This window comes from Sinocyclocheilus grahami, unplaced genomic scaffold (assembly GCF_001515645.1).
Source record: "Sinocyclocheilus grahami isolate Dianchi unplaced genomic scaffold, SAMN03320097.WGS_v1.1 scaffold237.1, whole genome shotgun sequence".
NCBI classification, from domain to species: domain Eukaryota; kingdom Metazoa; phylum Chordata; class Actinopteri; order Cypriniformes; family Cyprinidae; genus Sinocyclocheilus; species Sinocyclocheilus grahami.
The window spans coordinates 1,025,945-1,047,928 of NW_015505416.1; the positions used below are offsets into that span (position 1 = coordinate 1,025,945).

General features: G+C 37.1%; 1 long non-coding RNA gene across 1 annotated transcript; it reads right to left on the reverse strand.

Annotated features, from left to right (window-relative positions):
• Positions 1-1,660: 1,660 nt before the first annotated feature.
• LOC107597816 (uncharacterized) lies at positions 1,661-2,293 on the reverse strand. Its single transcript, XR_001610493.1, has 3 exons — positions 2,245-2,293; positions 1,993-2,076; positions 1,661-1,846 (listed from the first exon to the last, which is right to left on the reverse strand). It is a non-coding gene; the product is annotated as an uncharacterized lncRNA (long non-coding RNA).
• Between the last annotated feature and the right edge of the window lie 19,691 nt (positions 2,294-21,984).

The following is a 21,984-nucleotide window of genomic DNA, read 5'->3' on the forward strand; positions in this document are numbered from 1 at the left end:
CATCTCCATCGCACATTTCACTGTGGGCTGTCACACACACACACACACTCACACACACACTCGCAGTACTGCCAGATATCCAGAGCGAGAGGGGGTTGAGTACTGCGCTCTGATCTTATGATGGAGAGGATGTGAGACAAAAACAGACCTTTCAAAAGAACCCCTTTCATAAATAAACATCTACATTCGGCAAAAGGAGTGTGTTCACTCATGCATGAAGTGTTTGTGTGTGTGTGTGTGTGTGTGTGTGTGTGAGGCTGTCTGTGCTGTGAAATGCTCTCGGGCCATTTTCAGTCTGATACTCTGCATGTCCACTGACTTGTGACTGTTCACTTCAAAGATTTCTCTCCTTGAACTCTGTCTTTCTTTGTTGTTTCTTCTCCCCCAGTGGGAGAGGTGGGCTGACTACCTGAGAAAGCTGACTCTGGCTGAACTGGACATTGATAAATGGGCTTGCTTAACACAGGGTTATCTTAATGGAAATCAGATATATTTATGTACAAATGAAACAGCATACATATTCTGACCCGCACTTCCCAGTTAAAAAAGAAATGCACTATACTAATCTCGATACACTTATTAAAGTTTTATTATACTATACTAAGTGCATAATAAATGTGCTATTTTGGAACAACTAAGTATGTTAAGTGCTCTTTTAGATATGCTTATGATGAACATTAAGCTAATTGCAATATATAATTTAGGTTGGGTTCACAGGCTAAGCCAGGATTAGGCCATAGTAGTTCAATTAGGACATTTAAGTAATTTTTATAAACATGCTTTAGAAAAAAAACATTACTGTGTGCATCTTGAGACAAAACAAGGGCACTGACATATTTTAAGATCAATCAGTGCAAGTTTCTTTCAGTTGCAACTGCTCAGACTTACATTACAGCCTTGTCTGTGAAACCGGGGGTTAGTTGTTAAAATTTAAAATGGAACATCTTAAAGTATCTTTAGTGTAATTTAATTGTACTTTGCATTATTTAAAAAAACACTTTTATACTTCTTGAAGTACAGTTGGAATATATTTTAAGCTTCACTTTAATGTACTTCTAGTACATTTTCAATAGCATTTCAGCTCATTATAAATGCATTACCAGCACACTATTAGTTTGTTATAAAGGTATTTTTCAGTATTCTAAAATGGTATATTAAAAAGTACAAAAGATCATTAAATGAACATGACATAAACGTACACACACTTTCACATCTAGAAAACTTTAATGTACTCTATCTTGTGTACATTACAACAATAAATTCCTTGAGTACATTTAAAAAGTACAATATACAAATTCTTGACCAAAATAATTGTAATAAATTAAAATAAAGATCAGTGAAATGCTATAACAGAATGCTTTAATCAATTTGTAGAACATTTCTGTTATACCTGTATTACTTGAAAGTACACTATGAATATTCCATCACTGAATAAAAAAGTATAATGCAATTTTATGCATAGGGCAGGTTTCACAGACAGGGCTCAGATTAAGCCTTGATTAGGCCATAGTTCAATTAGGACATTTGAGCAGCTTTTATAAACGTGCCTTAGAAAAAAAACACTACTGATGTGCATCTTGAGACAAAACAATGGAACTGACATATTTTAAGATCAGTCAGTGCAAATTTCTTTAAGTTAAAACAGCCCAGACATGCAATTTAGTCTGGGACTAGGTTTAAGCCTTGTCTGTGAAAGCGGGGGATAATGAAGTTGCCTGCAAATGGCTAAACCAAACAAAGAAACAGAACATTTCAAATGTCACCATCATCATCATCTTTAAGTCATCATCTTCATCTGGGGCCTGCAATTCAGACACTGTGGTCTTTGAAAACTGCATCGCAGGGTCTGTGAAAGGAAAAATAATTAATCAGTGGTTTTGAGTGGTGTTTTTGAATATCACATGCATTATAATTTACATAGATATACATTAACAATTCTTTGGGCCCATTTACACCTCACTTCATGCGTTTTCTCTGGTGTAAACAGGTTACCTTTCAAAGCTTGGACTAAATCCTCATCAAGCTTGACATGAGTGTCCGTTTCTATCCTCTTGTCTGCCGTCACCATACAATATTCTGTGTTACATTAAACATAAGGTTAGAAGAGGCCCAACATCTCTTCAACAGAAGTGCTGAATCCAAAGTTAGCATTACACTCAGAGCCTCAATAGTTACTTTATTAGGAAACATGTCAGCCAGAATTAAACCTGTGACATTCACTGATATGAGAATAAACACATTTACCACTCTCCTAATCTGATTTCAATATGTCTTCTATTGCAGCAGCAGCTGATCTGAAAACAACAAATTTTAACTTAATATTTCACAATGAAATATTCATGTATATCTATCATTTACTTCATTACAATTGTTACAATTAAAACTTGAGGAAAAAAACACACACAACTTCATTTTAATTTAAAAAAGCATGTTATTGGTGTACATGCTATAACGAGAAATCATTCTTTCTGCCAGTACATTGGACAATGTTTTTATAGCTGTTATATGACAGAGAAATGCCACTACCTAGACTTTAAGCAACCATATACCCAGTGCCTATAGTTGCAAGATAACTGCCAGTGTCATGTTACGTTAACCTTCCATGTGTTAGCTAACATTTGCAAATGCACACCACCACTATCCACCATGAAAAAACTCAGAAGTGATCTTAAAGTTCGTTAAAAAATGGCTGGTAAAAATTTACCACTGAGGAGGAGTGTTTCTGTGGGCAGTATCTTCATCTGTCCTTGACCTGGCAGACACACCTTTTAAGTGCCTATTAAGTTGTTCATGGGAGGTGGGAGCTGACCTGGTTTTCTAATCAGGAAAATACAATAAAGTGAAACTGGGATGATTTCTGCTGAAAACATGTTACCATCTCAACAGCATACAGCCGTGTGATTGGACTATTACCTGCAAAGTCGTTTTGAAAAGCGTGGCTCTGATTGGTCATATTGAATGTAACAGAAATGACAAAATAATGAGGTTCCAAATCTACACACATAGACGCTAAGAAGCTGGGAAAAATAAAGATGTAACAACGAATGTTCTATTTAATTTAACAGTTCACCCAAAAATTAATACACACATATACGTCACCTGGTGTCATGGCAAAAACGTACCTGGGGCACTTTTTCGTGAGACGCGAAATACGTACCAATAAGTAATAGACGGTAGGTTTGTTCGGTAGCTTGCGGAGTACGGAGACGTACTTGAGAGGTGAGGAGCTCTGGTTTGAATCCTGTGTAACTACGGTTCGACAAAACAGTTCAAATCTGCATATAAGGAAGTTTAAATGGCATGGTTGCATCAACAAATGTGTTTTTATGCCAGTTTTGTATTTGTTAACACTATCAGGTAGGTTTAGGGTGGGGTTTGGTGTAGGGCATATTTCCGACACGACAGAGCATTAACTTTTAGTGACAGTCCCCGGATATTTGAATACTGAACCGCCACAATACGTACCTGAAGCAACATAATAAAAACACAGCAATACATACCTATATCAACGTAATAAAAACGTGCCAGGGTTCACGAATTGAACCCGTGTTTTAGCGCCATATATATATATGAATTCTGTAATCAAGTACTCACCTTCGTTCATCTTCGAAACCTATGTTCGAAACACGTTCGCTTTGTGAACACTGGTTCGGTTCTTTCACCTATGTCACGTGTAACCTTTCCAATGTGATTACATAATGCGTGAAGTTGAGCTAGTGCAAGATGAGCATTTGTGGTTATAAACTATATACATTTTTATTTTTTTCGAAAACAACAGATTGTTTCGCTAGATAAGACCCTCATTCCTCGGCTGGGATCATGTAAAGCCCTTTGAAGCTGCACTGAAACGGCAAATTGGACCTTCAACCCGTTTAATCCTACTGAAGTCCATTATATGGAGAAACATCCTGGAATGTTTTCCTCAAAAACCTTAATTTCTTTGCGACTGAAGACAGAAATACATGCATATCTTGGATGACATGGGGGTGAGTAAATTGTCAGGAAGTTTTAATTCTGGAAGTGAACTAATCCTTTAAATATAGAGTCTTTTAATATCATCTAATGATTCTTATTCTAAATATGCCTGACAAGATTTTTTTGGTATCTGAACTAATACTAATAATGTGAAATACAGTATTATTACACATTAAAATAATCATTTTCTATTTGAATATATTTTAAACTGAATTTTCAGCATCATTACTCCAGTCTTCAGTGTCATATGATCCTTCAGAAATCATTCTAATATGCTGATTTCTGCTCAAGAACCATTTCTTCTTATTATTATTATCAGTGTTAATATGTCAGGATTGGACCTGTTTTGTCATGTGTTTCAGTTCCGGTTTTGCCTTATTTGGTCATGTTCCTGTCCTCGTTTAGTTTGATTATGTTCCATTGATGTCACCTGTGTTCCCCTGAATGCCCTGTGTTTAAAAGTCCTAGTCTGTTCAGTTTGTGTTTGTCAGGTGTGCTCATTCTCTTCGTGTGTTAGCTCAAGCGCCCATTGTGGATTATCTCCTGTGGTTCTTGATAAGAGACTGTTAAACTTTTCCTTGTGACTGCAGCGTGTTCCCTCAACAGCGTAGTGTGACATGATAGTGCTGCTTAATCTTTTTGATATTGATGATGTGACTTTTAAACACTAGGACAAAAAAAACAGCATTAAATGTGTGTGCGTGCTTGTGTGTGTGTGTGTGTGTGTGTATAATATATGATCATAAATATAACAAATTTAAATATTTTTCTGTAAAATTTGAAATAATGAATTACTCTTTACAATATTACTCTGTAAAATTTGCTCATAGTGGAGCTCAATTGATGCTTTTGAGCTGCTTGTTTTCAAATGGTCAAGCTGGTTCACCATTCGGTGTCGATTATTTAGCTATATTTTTTTAAATATAGTAATCACAAATGACTGGAAAGATTGTGAAAAATCATAATTCATTGTTCAAAAAGTGTGGCAAAGCAGTTAAAAATCTGTCCATTCTTATTGTAACAAAAAGATAATTTGTTAGTACCAGTCTAGTTTTATATGGAAACGTGTGCAGTAATGTTGGAAAGTTTGACTCATTTCTAAAAAGCAGTTCTTTCCAACAGTTCATTTCAATGTGGTGCTTCAAAAAAACAATTCAGCATTTCATGTCATCATATTCCCAGATGTCACATGACATTTTACATGCTTTAAACATGTTTTAATAAATGCCAGTTTCTTGATTAAGTAAAATTAAATGTATTTATTGTATTTTATGTGATCCAGTTCAGATTTTACACCCACTGTAATTGAGATTAATGAAGTCGTCACAATCTGCATGCTGAAAATATGGCTAAAACAAAACATAATTTTGTTTCTGTCGTGTTGCTTACATTACAGTTTTTTTAATACTATTAAGTGCCCGTGCAGAGAAGGAATGGATAAACGAAATATATGAACCCCAATGATTTCATTGCACAAACAGGTTTAGAATGATATGAGGTGTTACCAAATGATGAGATGTTTTCAGCCACAAAAATATTTACTTGCATACGTATTTGCATTTACAATAAACAAAACTAAAAATATCTCAAATCTTTTAAAAAGTGAAATCCTTAGTTCTCAGTTTGAGTGATGCTCATTTTGAATCAGTGTGCTTTTAACTCAAGAACCGCTGCGACCAGATCAGTCATTTTCCAAATGAATCACTCAATTACTGAAAAGAACCAGAAAAAAAAAGATTAATTCACCAAAAAGGATTTCACTAACATACTGACTATTTATTTTCTTTGCACACAAGGACCTGGACTGCACATTGTTTTAGGTGGGACATGAAGACTAAGGGGTCCTAACATAACCCTTTCCTGGGATCCATCCAGGGGTTATACGAGGACAAGGAACACACAAGTCTTTGCACAAACACAATTCAGCGAAACTATATTAAGCACGGCACGATCCTCACATTGAGGTGTTTGGCATGCAAAATAGAACACAGGCCAAGAAAAAGGGCAGTCTAAACTTGTCCACTCTTACAAGCAGACAGACTCTCTCACTCACAGGCTGGTATGGATGTGCACATTTACAGAGCACGACACTCAACGGGTCTTGAACTGCCTCTTCGGCTTCCCAAGAGACCCTCCAAATGGCATCCTACAGCATCACAGAGGCTTTTAGCCTGCCTCTGATTAAGCAGTATAGCAGAAATTAATTCTGCTGGGCTGAAGGGTGACATCATGGCACATGGGCACACTGCCAACTGCTTACATCTGCAACAATCGGGTCAGCGGCCCACCCCCCTACACATACAGTCTTACGCTCATTGTATTAACAGCACCTAATCTTATCCCACAGCCCCCTGATAGCGAAACCCCATCCATATGCCTGCAAACAAAATCCTTCCCTTTAAACTATATTTTCAAGAGACTATTGAAAAGATGCTCCATGATTATCACCAATCTTGTCACTACCCCACAGATGAACACTAAATAATTTTTGTCAAACAAAAAGAATGATGTAAAATCTCCAAAGCCTCCAAAGTCTGGGGCCAAACTTTGAAGAATCTAAACAAAGGGCCCAGTGCGGGCTGAGAGTAACCTGACCGCTGCTTGACCATCTCACTAGGCTCTAATCAATGAGTGCTCATAAATCTGGCTTGGTAGTGAGTCACATAATGATTTGATCTGCTCTTCAGCACCTCACCCCTGACCTTTTCCCTGAGGCAATCTTAAGAGGATAATTTCTCACAGCGTAAGCTGGAAAGGCTTTGATGAGTCGACTTGGTTTTCAGTTGTAAATAATATTATATTAGGGTGTTATATTAGGTTTGGGGAAGAAATTTACACTTTGTGAGCTGCCCATTAAGGCAACAGTTTTAGGCAACAACATAGCTCTCAAAGTGAAGGCTGTTTTTAAACAGTAAGATACTTTGTTTTGGCCAAAATCTAAAGCTGAAATGCAGTTTGAATCATAGCTAAGAACATCCCAGAATGCATTGTGACAAGCTCAGTAAAAAGTTGAGGGAAGTTAGATGAGGGGTGAAAGAAGTTCATCGTGATTCGAGACCTTGTTTCTTTTCCATTTCACTGCCTTGCATCTCGAGTTTTAAACGCAAAAACTTGTTTCTGTGTGAACGACCCTGAACTCATACACATCTTAAAGATGAATTTCTAAACATATATTTATCATCTGACAGGAAACGTTCTAGAGACGTATTGCAGAAGAACACTCAGAAAAAAATACACCTTCCAGATTAAAACACGCACATCAAATGGACGTCTATGATTTATGTGCGCAATCAGGCATGTATTTTTGTGCTTAGAATATTGTGATGTTAGCTTAGCAATATGCTAACATCAGTCTTTATGGAAAGCCCGTATTGTGTTCTGCTGGGAAAAAAACCCATCTTGAACTGGCCTGTTTTCCTGGTTTTAGCTGGTTTAAGTTATTTTAGATGGTTTCAGCAGGTCTTTCAGTCTGGCTAAGCTAGTCTTTAGTGGGTCTTTCCTGGTTTCCCAGCCTGTCTAGCTGAGAGACTTGCCTTTTTTTTTGTTCTTGTGCATTTCACATGAGTTTTATCAAGCAGCATATAAAAGCTTTTCAAATCAGCCACTTTCATTTCTGTTAGGATGTTGCTGTAGGACTAAGGACAGCATGCCAGCTAACTAGGCTAGTTGTGACACTTCAAAGTTACAAGTATTGCACTCCTGGTTTCACGACCACCCTGACCCTCCTGCTTGCGTCTCCTCCTCTGTTGTTAACCTTTGACCCCTCTCAGCCACAGCTGAACTCACTCTGAATCGGTACATGGCCAGATCATGGTAATGGAGTGAAGGTTTGAAGCTGGGTGAAAGCCGTATTGTCTGTGAGAGGAAGGATGGCATTAGAGATGGTGTGATCTGGAAAGAGTGGGAGACAACATGGCACATAATTGGCCAAAAGAATGTGCTCCACTGGCTCACATCCAGGAACATTCCGACGAGGGAATGTCCGTGGGGAGGAATCCTTTCAGAGCCAGCGTGAAACACAGGCTTTTAAAAAGAGTAATAAAGCTGGATTACCAAAGTAATGTCAAAGCAACCTCTGGCTTAGAAGCACCAACATACAGTGACTATTAGAGAGGTGTTGGTGACTTTTTGAAATCTGTAGGAGAAGTGTGCCAGCGTGAGGAACACACTGAATTTCTTTCTAAACTAATGGGGGGATGTTCAGGCCTTTGTTTTAAAGGGGCCATATCATGGGAAACTGATTTTCTTGGTTTTTGTGAAGTAAAAAAATCTATCTACTACATACCCTGTTGGATAATACATTCTAAACTTGTAACATTTCTGTTTTTAGCTGCTCTAAGATGGCCTACTTGTGTCATGGTTATGATATCATAGATGTCAGCACATTAACATATAACCATTCATGTCTAAATATCAGTGTCTATTGAGGATTCATCAACTTAGTGTTGTTATCATCATGGGTGTTGTTACTCATTTCAAATTTGAAGAGGTTAGCCAAAAACATTGTTTACATACAGAGGTCTTTAAGGTACAGTAGCGCACAGTTTCCACCATCTCTGAACCTTAGAGTTGGTGGGAAAGGCAAGAACTTTCATTTAGTTCCTCACACAAAGCTTTTACATGGGGTTAGAGGACCTGGAATGTAGCACATGAATCATATAGATTTTATGATATTTCTAAAGTGCTTTTTCTGTCATTTTGCAGCTTAACAGTCTGGATCACATCCCTTTTCATTATATTGAAATGAGAGCAATTACATTCTTCAACATTTCCCATTTTGTGTTCCACAGAAGAAATTAGTCACACAGGTTTGGATAGACGTGACGATAAATGACTTAAGGATCACAGAATTTTGACATTTTCGTCAAACTCTTCTCTTCTTCTTTTCAAGAACTCTTCTTTTTTTTATTTCCTTAGTCAACTTATGAACTTTTCTCTTTCTTTCTCTCACATAGACCTTAGTTCTAATTCTGACCTAACTCTTAACAGTCTTAGGTTTTTCACACCTGAGCGTTTATTTTGGAACCTGGTGCGTTTTCTCCCTTGGTTCGGTTCGTTTAGGCATATGTGAACACGCACCAAAACAATCGCTCCGAGACTGCCTGAACGAGGTGGTCTCAGCCCGATTGCAAACGAACTTTGGAGCGGTTCGCTATAAGTGTGAAAGCAATCCGACCCAACGGACCAACGAACCAGGCTGTATCAGAGTAGGGCATGTATGATGGCTAATTACGTAAAGTTGCATGAAGCAGCAGGGATTGTATTGTTAATGGCTCCCAAAATGAACCGTGGGCTAACTTGGAGCAGGGAAGAAATTATATGTTTAATTGAAATTTGGTCAGACGAACACATTGCCGAACAGCTCTCCAAAACACACAAAAACACCGAAATTTGTGTTTAGCGAGTGCTTAAAACAAATTGGCTTTAATCGGTCGGTTGAACAAAGAAACTCCATCAACAATATATTAAAATTAGAGATTCGCTTCGTAAGATAAAATAATAAAGTAATATAACAGCAGTTACCAAAAAAAAAAACAATATTCCCGCGAAGCTGCTGTCTGTCCATCCTGACGGATGACAACTTTAAACGGAATCCCGGAAAATAAACTGATGCATTCTGACCAATTAAAGGAGAGTTTACTCGCACGTGACTTGTATTAATAAAGTTTTGTCCTTTCGGAAATATTGCCTTGTGAATGCGAACTGAACCAAGATGAAATTGCAACATTCTAGCGATTTAACCCCCGGTTTCGGAACAAAGCAATCGATCTACAGGTGTGAAAACACCCTTTGATAAACAAAATTAATAGTTTCATGCTTTTTGTCACAGTGGTGATAGTCACCGAAGGGTGTTAACCACTGTCAAAAATAGATTGTTGAAACATCTTTTCACACAGGTAAGACGAACTGGAAGAGCATCAGACAACAGAGGAGCGAGAGGTCGTTGCTGTGACAATACACAACAGAGCAGACATAACAAAACGACAAGTTTATTTTTCTCTCAGATGGAGTCTGTTGTTTCTGACCCACAGATTGTCCCTCTGCTCCTGACTGGAGGAAAGACTCACCACAGGAGTGAGGAAGATAGTGGGAGGAAAAACATGGAAAAAGAATAGAGGGAACCAACAAGCACAAGTCATATGGGTCACTTCTAGGCAAATTTTATGGTGGCTTTGCATCCTTTTTAAAGTATGAAAGCAGAATTAAAATTTTTGAGCAAACTACTCTGGTTTACACAGTTCTGCAAAACACCAAACAAGATATTTTGAAAGTTAATGAGGTCCAATTTTGTTTTTGGACTCCATTGATCCAATTTGTATTTATTTATTTATTTTTTATTATATATGTTCGACGGAAGAAAGAAAGTCAAACAGGTTTTAAATGACACAAGCGTGAGAGAACGATAACAAAATTACAATTTTTAGGCAAACTATCATTTTAACTGATGTTGGCTACAGAAGATACGTGCTTCTTTTATAGATAGTCAGTCCACCCATCCACTCTATTAGTGTTCAAGGAATTTCACGAGTTTGTGTTCCCATATAATCTTAGCGTAAGTGGTAAACAGATTTGGCTTGCTGTCTGCTGTAGAGGGGCTCAGAGAGAATATTCTACTCGAGCTCTGATTGCCCCCCCCCCCCCATATAGACAGAAAGATAAATAAATTAATATACATAAAAGGAGGAGATGGGGAGGAGGAGGGATGCCGAAAGAACTAACAACGGAAGTGGTAAGAGGTTTTTATACTTGGAAGATTAGATGGGCGTACTCCTACCGAAATTACGTTTAATAACTTCACTTATAGACATAAATGCACCAAAAACATTAACCTCTAAATTATCACTACCTACCTATATCATAGCACAATGTTTATTACATTCCTCAATCAGATGCTTTTAACTTCAATAACCTCTGAGTTTACCTTTAACCCGACCGCACTGTTTTCCCTGGGGGGATCCTTTTCGCCCAGGATCAGAGGAGTAATGGTAGCTCACTAGATTCCATACCACACACACACACACACACACACACACACACACATCTCCTCTAAGGGTCTATGCTTTGAAGGGGAGCCAGATTCAGCTGTCCAAAGATGATGGACTGAAATGCACATATGTACCCTCTGACCTCTGACCTTCACGTGGTTGAGAAGGGGCTTCTAAGTTTGTGTGTTTAAAAGGTGCACACCCATCTCACACATTTGCCTTAGTGAGAAGTTCCCACATAGTTTTTCCATCTAACCTTCAAACCCCACGAGAAAGGGGTAAAATGTGTGTGTTTGTAATGTGATCTCACTTGTGACCTGAAATAGCAGTTCAAAAGCCTGTGCCTGGATATTGTTCTGTGATAATCCACAATAACAGTCTGTCAGTTTTCAGACTTTTTCAAATTAAATTCATTAGTAACACTTGCTAAGGCAAGAGTCTTTATTACTGCTGCTTACACTTAGGCTATACGCATCTGTTAAAAGCACTAACCCTAAGTGAAATCTTACTATGCAACTCGTCCTGAACAACTTGTACAAGGATACCTCTCTTCATACAGCTTGTTGAGGAGATTTGCTACAGCTTTTCTAAGTGGTTGAACTTAAAGGACAAGTTTGCCGTTTTTCAACCAGCTTTGTATTGTTATGTTGGTAGGATACTGTATACAAACACCATTTTACCTGCACCCAGATCTAACCATTTATTTGCATTTTTGTGCCATTTGGCAGACTTTTGATGGCTCCAGGACTATTGATAAAACTACAAATCGTATTTTTGCATTTTACCTTATTTTTAACACGAGAGCGGGAGAGATAATATTTAACTTAAAAGTGAGAGGCTTCTGGTGGCATTCTTTTCCAGTTATTTTAACTGTACAAAAAACTGTCACTGCCTTTTGTTATTCTTCCAGTTATTTACCAATAGGGCTATGTCACACACATTTGCAGAAAATAGCTTACTTCCTCATTGCTAAATAAGATCCTTGCACATGATCAAGCCCAGTGCATTATGGGAGTTTCTCTGCCTTGTTGACAACAATAAAATAGACAAAAAATCCCTTAAACTTACACTGAAGGAACATCCTGAGCCATATGTAAGAACTTATAGAGAGTTTGGGGTGGACTCTTTGGCCCAGTTACCACCGACCCTTTTATTGCATTTCACAAAACGTCCCAACTTTTCTGGAATTGGGGTTGTAAATATTTCAAGTAGTTAAACAGAAATAAACATCCTGGACACTGAATAAAATGCTAAATGCAATTAAAAAAAAAACATCAAACTGGAAGCTAAATATCATTGTAATATTGATTCAGGAGGTTCATGCCAATTTGCAACCTTATAGCAACCTAGCAACTCACATTTTCTTAAGATGTAAAAAATCTAGTTGTCCAATATACTGGACAGTATTTGTTAAGGTACATTTGTAAGAGTGTTCCTGTAGAGCAGGGTGTTGGCAACACCAAAGTTATGAGTATAATTTCTGAGTATATGAAATTAGTATATGCCAAATGCGTAAATGTAAAGTTTCCACCACATGGGTGTTATCACCATATGTGGCACACAGTGCGTTCAGGCAGTTACCCAGAGAGGCCTGGGTCCCGAATAGTTAACTAACAAGCTCTCCTGCCCCAAGAGGATACTCTCTGAGAGAGTGGGCAGGTTAGATAGACCTCACTTAGAAACAGTGATTTACTAACGGGAACACTTGCACACACAGAAAGCAGGTCTTGAGTTAGTGCTCGGTAAGATTGCACTAATACTCCCTAATGTTTGTTATAACAGTGTTCATGCTGTTAAATCTGTGTTTAGGTCAGTGCTTTGGTTCATTTACAGAGAAGCGTAATCCAATGCAAAGCAGTGGTGAGTCAAATAAAATACATCTAATTTAGTCTCTTCTCACTCAGAGTTAATGGTCTGTTTCAACAATGTGCTTCTTCAGACCAGCCAGAGCTAGAACTGATGTATTCATATTACTGTGTGTGATCAATCTGATGTATTGCTTACTGAAATCATTGTGAGTCACTTCTGGACACATATTCACTATCTATTACTAATAATTGGGACTGTATATGGCGTATAATACACACACACACACACACCCACTCTCTCTCTCTTCCAAAACCTAGTGAACTCCCTTCATATTCATCATTTTCAGGCATCATCTTAAGCTCTTGACGTGAAAGTTGTTTCAAAAGGTACTTAATTGTTAATTGTCATTTCCCATATCTAATTTTTGCCAAATTTTAAAAGGAAAAGCCATTAAAAGGAAAGTATTTAGATAAGAATACTGAACGGGATGTTGTTGAAACAAGATATAAAGCCATACTGTGAATTAAAAGTCAAAATTTTGAGAAATAGTTGTTACTGCAAGATATAAAGTCACAATTGGGAAATCTAAGGTCGTATTGTAAACGGTTCAGTCATGTTATAAGTTGGAAAGTGGCATGTATTAGAAATAAAGTTCCTATTGCAAGATATGAAGTCATATTCTGAGATAAAAAGACACAATTTTGAGAAATAAAGCTGCAGCTGCAAGATATAAAACCACAATATGAGACATAAAGTCACAATTGCGAATTCTAAAGTTGCATTTTGAGATCTAAACTACTCTAAGGTATCATTACATGTATCCATAGTGGTGAAAGCAATCCCAAAATACACTGGGGCAATCTGAAAAAAAGAAGAAGAAGAATATCAATAGAAATGTTTTTGTGTATGGCATTGCTCCTCTCACATTAATTTAAACCAATAGTGAGCCTTTGTTTGCTTTGCTGCCTATTTGTCCCAAGTGTTCCAAATCACTCACTTGAGATGTTTCATTTGAGTTAGGATGTTGCTTTAAAAGGCAGCTGCCTATATAGGCAGTAGGCAGTGAGGCAGCTCACTGGATTTTAGAAATGCTACAGATCAACAGCGACCCACACACATACACTAACCCAAACTGCCAGATAACACACACACACACACACACACACACACACACATTTATCTAGAGCTATAGTTGGTCTTTAGTGATGAAAAGTGCTCATGTGTGTGGGAGGTGGATGATAAGATTTATCTGTTTGTTTTCCATGTGAATAAGTAGGCCAGACCTCTGACAAAAACATCCACATACCCCATTACCCTCAGGCTGACAGGGCAAAGCTAATAAATATCAGATCATTGGAAAGAGAGAGAGCGTGCGTATGTGTAAACCCCTTCTGAGGGCAGCAGTCTTGATGTCTGGACTGCCTTAGGGAAATCCAACTAAACAGTCAGTCGCTCAGTCTGTTTGTCTTACAAATATGCTTTGGCAAGAACACCGCCACTTTAATGTGTGACAGATAAATCCAACAGAAACATTCAAAAACAGCGGCGGCCAGATCGCAGTTCAAGCCGTCGGCTGTTGGAACAAGACACGCTTCACTAAAATAGGCATTTATAAGGCGACATTAATATTTCTGTTGACTAATTAAGAACTTTGTGCTCCAATTTGGCTAACGGCCTTATACAGATAAAAAGTAATAAGGATTCTTTTCCAATCTTAAAATTTTCAGCTGGAAATAGTGTGTTTACAGATGAAGGAGATTCATCGCTTTTTATTTCATAAGCACTGAATGTGCCCTTTTCAAAGAGTTCATGACCAATGATGAATCATAATCTTATCAGCTTCTGCACAGCACTTCATTATTCATTTTATCACAGTGATAAACACTAAGTAATATAATACTCTGTGATAAATATGGACACATGTATGTTTTGAAGTTTTCAAGTAAAAATATAGTTTAAATAAAGATTAAAAAGAATTGTGAGATAAATCTTAAAATAAAAAAGAAAGTCACACATCAAAATATGATCACATTTAAGACAATTAAGACAACACAATTAAGAGAAATAGTAATAATGCAAGATATAAAGTCGCACTGTGATTTCTAAAGACACAATTTTGAAATCTAAAGTCGCATAGTGAGATGTCTCGGAATAAGTTACAAAGTGGCATGTATGAGAAATAAAGTCCCAATTGTAAGATATAAAGTCATATTTTGTGTTAAAAAAGATACAATTATGAGAAATAAAGTTGCAATTCCAAGATATAATACCACATTGCAAGATATAGGGTCACATTGTGATCTTGCATGGCAAGATATAAAGTTACATTACGAGATGTGATGTCATGTTAAAAATTAGAAAGTGGCATATATGAGAAATAAAGACCCAAATAAAAGATATGAAGTCATATTCGGAATTAAAAATCTGTTTTGAGAAAATCTGGCAACTGCAAGATATAAAACCACATAGCGAGATATAGTCACATTTTCATATCTAACAATTACGAAATCTAAGATTGCATTGTGAGATGTACAGACATAAGTTTGAAAGTAAGTCATAAGTCATAAGTCATAAGTAAGTTAAAAAGCCACAATTAGAAATAAAGTTGCAACTGCAAGATTTAAAGCGACCTAGCAAGATATATAGGCACACTGTGATTTCTGAAATCACAAACAAAGAAATCTAATGTTATGAGTTAGAATGTGGCATGTATGAAAATAGTAACAATTGCAAGATATAAAGTCCATGAGACAAAAAAAGTTGCAATTATGCAATAAACTCGCAATTACCTTTTTTAAACTAAGCAGTGAAAACCGGCTTCCCCATTTACCTAAAAAAAAATAAAAAAAAGTGGGTACAGAAAATCAGCCTCCTTTAAGATAATCACATTTTGTTGCTTTGCAGCCTGAAATGAAGATGGACAAAGTTTTTGTTTTATCCAGCTGGAGTGAAACTTATAATATCCAAGTGAAAGATATAATTATCACCAACATGTGGAAAAACCACCTTTTGCTTTAATTACAGCCTTTAGTCTGTTGGGATATGTCTCCATCTCTACTAACTTTGCACATCTAGACTTTGCAATATTTGCCCACTCTTCTTTGTAGAACTGCTCAAGTTCAGTTCAATTTGATGGTGACCATTTGTGGACTGCAGTCTTCAAGTCACTGCACAGATTTTCAGTGGGGTTTAAGTCTGGGCTCTGATTAGGCCATGCGAGACATTCACCTTTTTCTCCTTCAACCACTGTGTGCTCAGTTTTGCTGTGTGTTTTGGGTCATTGTCATGTTGGAAGATAAACCTGCTTCCCCTTGACATCTTTCTGGAAGAGGGCAGCAGATTTTCCTCAAGAATTTGATGGTATTTTTTCCCCATCTATTGTTCCTTCTATCCTGACAAGTGCTCCAGTCCCTGCTGCAGAGAAACACTCCCAGAACAGGACATTACCACCTCTATGCTTTACAGGAGGAATGCTGTTATTTGGATAGTGAGCTGTATTGGATTTCCACCAGACATATGGTTTGGTGTTAAGACCAAATAATTAAATTTTAGTCTCATCTGCCTCAGAATCTTCAAGGTGCATTTTGGCAAAGCTCAGTCGAGACTGCATGTGGCCTTTCTTGAGGAGTGGCTTTTTTCTTGCAACCCTCCCATACAAGCCACATTTGTGGAGAATTTGTGATATTGTCTTTGTCATAAATTCCTGCAGCTGCTTCAGAGTTGCTGTAGGCCTCTTGGTCGCCTCTCTGACCAGTTTCCTCCTGGCTCTTTCATCAAGTTTGGAGCGATGTCCTGATCCAGGGAGGGTCTGTGTTGTACCAAATACCTTCCATTTCTTAATAATAGACTTCACTGTGCTTCTAGGCATTGATAAAGCATTTGACATTTTTTTTGTATCCATCTCCTGACTTGTTCCTGTCCACAGCTTTATCCCGGAAATCTTCTGACTGTGCCTTGCCACCCATAATTGATTGTTTGCTTCAGGTGCACTTCTGAGGACTGAAATGCTCCAGGAAAGCTCCTTTCTGCTCTTTTCAGCTCATGCTGAGCTAATCAAAATGATCACAGCTGATCACAGTTGAAAGTCAAATGGCTTTGTGTGCCATTGAGAAGGTGATTATCTACACCTAATTGAGTTTACAAGGGGGGAGGGGGGCTTTTCTAATATATATATAGTGCATTTTTTCTTGCTTGAGGTACAAATCTAACAAAATGTTGAGAGGTTTATGCTGGACAAAGACAAAAAGTACAGATGAAGAAAGTAATTTTGCAGTGCTTCTTTTGTCAGAAATAGAAAGAGCAACAATTAACAGCTGTGAGGCGGAATTAGTGACATGAAAGAGAAATGAACAGTGAGAGACAGCGGAGAATGCATGATCAGTCAACTGTGAAAAAGAAACTATTCAGATTTGCATCAGACTTGAGTAGACACAAAAACATGAGATATGAGTATTGCTCTGAGAGGGGAAATCTCCAGGACGAGGGGAAGTATGTCAGACTGCACAATCCTATCCCTCTGTCTCTGTCTCAGCATCTTTCAAGTATAAAGCAGGCGTGATGAATTTAAATATGCCACCCCAAGATATCGGTTGCTCACACTTCAGTTGCACACCCAAGCAAATGCAGTGTTTTTGCATAGATGCAGAAAGTCTGCAAAGCCCCCAACATTTTGCTCTAATTGTTTCAGACAGCCGCTTATGGGCTCCACGGAGTGTCACAGAATTACTAACCAAAGTTTTTCAATCAATCTAACTGTAAACACACAAGAAAAACCTGCATTCACTAACAGGGGGGATTTATTTTAATGACAGTGTTCACAGAAGCATGATTACCATCATCAGTTGAATCAAACAGTAGAAGCCTACAGTGAAATGTACTGCACGACTTAATTCCCAGAGGAATTGAGGTATTGCTCTTTGATTTTTCCTGAGAGTTCGCGACAGTTCAATATCAATTTTGAGAAATTGTGATTTATTAACATTTTTTTTTGACAAATTTTGTATGGAGAATATATACAGAATTATAATATACAGAAAGCTTATTAATTTAGTTTAGAGAGCTATAAAGTGATTTTTTTAAATCGATACTATACCAATTAATTGATGATACTTTGGTCTTTATGGAAGCTTTTATCTAACAATTTTGTTCTCACAATTCTGACTTTTTGTGATGTTACTCGCAATTGTGAGATTATAACGTGCAATTGTGAGGTATAAATTTGCCATTGCGAGGAAAAAAAGTCAAAATTGCATCTTTTGTTATTCAGTAACAAATATATAAATAAATAAATACATCTGCAAATTGTCAAAAAAGTCTCAATTACCTTTTTTTTTTTTTTTTTAATTCATTGGTGGAAACAGGCTTCTATAGGTCTTGGATGAATTTGATGAAAAATGTTTGAGTTTGTATTGACATTTCTGACTTTTTTGGTAATTTAGACAAAAATCTGAGTATAGTGTGAGACATTGTTGAGATGTCGTTCTCAAAGATCTAGAGGAGACATCTGTGAGATTAATTTTTCACAGGAGAAAAAAGAGACAAGTGGATATTGCACTCCATTAAATATAACTGTTGTGTAGGAGAAACAAATATTCAATTTGTGATTTTTCTTTTCTGAAGTGCAGATGTGTTGCCAAGATGTTCACAACTGAACTGCAATTTTGTCTATATCACAAAGACTCTGCAATATCTTATCACCATCTAGTCCCTCAGTAAACCAAGCAGCCTTCAGGAAAAGATAACAAGCCCGAGGCAACCACAAAACACAATGATATCCCCTCTGTGAGTGAAAGAACATGCAGAGCACAGCCACAGGAGGAAAAGAAACCAAAACAAAGACACATATGTAAACACATGTATGCACTTGTGCACATACAGTATACACTCCAACATCAGCTACGTAAGCAAATTACAGTTTGCACCACATACTCGTACATGGTGAATGCACACACCAAAAAATAATTTCTTTATCAGAATTTTATCGAAACATTCTTAGTACAAGATAAATGTATATTATATTATTTTATAATCAGTGTTGGGGGTAACACATTACAAGAAACTCAAGTTATGTAATCAGATTACTTTTTCAGAGTAACTAGTGAAGTAATGCATTACTTTTAAATTTACAACAAAATATCGGAGTTACTTTTTCAAATAAGTAATGCATGTGACTTTGTTTTCCATTTACTGACTGAGTTCTCCTTTTGTTTCCATGTTGAGAGAAATCGTGAGTAAGTGCAGAGGCATTGCGTTCGCTGTGTAAACATAATGTTTACTGTATTTCTAAATGTGAACATGCATATCCTCATCACACTTGCACAAAAACAGATTCAGTATTCCACAAAATGAATAAAAACAATACAATTCAAACTTAGAATATTCTGCAAAACTGCAATAATTAAATCTGTTAAATAACACAAATATACTTTATGTATTGAATCTCACTGCTGACCTTTGATGGTCCAATTCAACCATACACTCTCAAAAATGCTGGGTTAAATATAACCCAACGCTGGGTTAAAAAGGGACAAACCCAGCTATTGGGTTGTTTTGACCCAGCAGTTGGTTTGTTTTGAACCTGTAAGGTGATCACACTTGGCCCAAGAAAGGTATCCAGTGGTCTATGAGAATTTGATGTCTTGTATTGATTTGATATCTTTGAATTGGCTATGGAGATAATTAGCATAATACATATTTACCTGACTGATAATAAATTGTTACATTTGATCTATTCTGACTTACTCTGAAATTATTTCCTCAAGTAGATTAAGTGAAGGCGTATGTTTCTGCAAATACCAGGGTTACGTGCATACTAGATCTCAGATTAGATGAAGCATGGGGCGCATCAAGTGAGATTATGGGTTTCTGACTAACCGCTTGACCTTAGTTTAAGTTGTACTCAGTTACGTTAACCATGCATATTGTTTCAGCATTAATTAAGTTGTACGTAGTTACACTAACTATCGGGGTCTAGACAAGGGGTTCTAGAAAAACCGCTGATTAATGTTTGGAGCGTTAATTAAGTTGTACGTAGTTATACTAACTATCGGGGTCTAGACAAGGGGTTCTAGAAGTAATGTTTGAGCATTACATGGTAACTGTAGGGGGCTAAACAGACCTACTATTTAAAGCATATTAAATAGTATTAGTCACAAACCTCTGGCTAAGGATCAAAGGAGTTTGTGTGACATAGATTCCTAATGAACGAGTAAATATAAGTAAAGAGTTAACTAGAATAATCAAATGTCAGAATAATTAGAGACCGACAAACAACCAATTTGCCTTTCAACCTAAATTTGAGGTCATACTAAAATGAGTCAGATTTGAGTTAAACCTAAATTGAATAACTCTGCGCGCTGAAAAGACCAAACACGCAAGTAACCTTCATCCACCACTGGATACCTTCTTTGGGCCAAGTGCGTGGACCTTACAAAGTGGTGACCCCCGACGTGATCTCCCTACAAAGTGGTGACCTGCGACACGATCACCTTACAAAGTGGTGACCGGCGACGCGATCTCCTAAACAGGCGAGTAGCGGTTTTTCAGCGGAATATGGATTTGCACCGAACAAAGGGTTTGATCATCTCCTTCTCTTTCTCCAGCTGCTGTGGTAAGTCAATTCTTATTTGCCTTTTAGAAATATTTAGGGAAAGACAGACGCATCCCATATATACACATTAATAGAATGAGTCGGAATACTCATATTGTTAGACCGGAGACCGGATCCGGTGGGTTTGAGAATTAGACGAAACCATGTACTTGTCAGGGACATGATAGCGGCAGCGTAGACGAGGAATGACATCCCTTGTTCTGAAATGGAAATATCTCTTTGTTTGCCTAAGCAACAAGAGATGAAACTTAAAATTGGAATACCATCATCCAAATTATATTCTGGTACTCAACAGAGAGTCATAAATTAGAACCTAAAGTTTTAATCTGCAAACTGCCTTCTCTATTGTTTTATTTGCTTCATTGCAACAAATGAGCAACATTTTAATGAGAATGAACAAACAGAAGACAAATTCCAAATTAATAAAAAAAAATGGAAAACTTGTGATTGAATGAAAGGAAGGCAATTTAAGTTGATACATTTATATGTGAAAAGTACGTTGGGCAATCAGAGTGATAAAATCACAACACAGATAAAAGAGCTTCAAAGAAAGCTTCATTGAGGTCAAAATTATATATCAGCTCTTGAGGACTAACTAGGCTACTACAAAGCAGAACTCCTTTTGACTGCAGTCAAACAAGAGATGATAAGCATAACAAATCTGAAACTGATACACAGATTGAAAGTGATGATTTTATAAAACAAATGACTTTGTTTCTGAGAGTGGCTCAAAGCTGAGTCTGAGGATACACCTACTCAGAAGACTCATGTTTTTCTCCCTGTTGCATGGGAGGTGTTTATGGCCAAATAGTAACACAAAATTAAACATATCACACCTTATATCAAGCAAATGGCTACTGGGCCTTCACAAACATTTGAGACCTAAAAACAGTGATTGTGCTTTGCATCAGCCCTGAGCTTGCCCAGCTCCTCAACACCTTTTCATATTCAAATGAAATGACATGAGAATGCAATTGGTGACAACTTAGACCTTATTGCAGATGGAAAATTTCTTACATGAGTTGTGATTAGACTATGTACTCCAAATATGCTTGCAGTCATTGGATGTTGACAATACAGAGTCTCTCATTGGCTTTAAGACGGACTAGTTGTTATACATTCAATGAACATGTGTGTACTAATGTGACTACAGGGCCAAATCACAAGGTCTTCTCAAAGACGAACACATTGACAACTATATTATTCCAAAGACTCTCTAGAGACCAGAAATAATATTATTTTAATATATATTATTTTAATATAATATAATGATATTATAAATCAAATTATGATGCACATTATATTATAATCGCCAAGCATGGCATTACATGGAGAAATGTGATTTGCTAACCCTTACAATTAGATTTCATTGGTCTGCTACCCAGTGCCCAAAAGGGAGGAGGTGTGTTTTCATTTCAATAGTGTGACACAAGCGATAGAGAACCAATTCATCCTTCGCTGAGGAGCACCAACTAAACATTTAATCTGATCAGAGAGAGTGGCTAACATTATTTGGAAACTGAAACATCCAAATTTCAATGCAGAATTCAGAAGCTCTGAATTTGCACCTAATTTTGCTCCTTAAAAAATGAAAATAGAAAACAT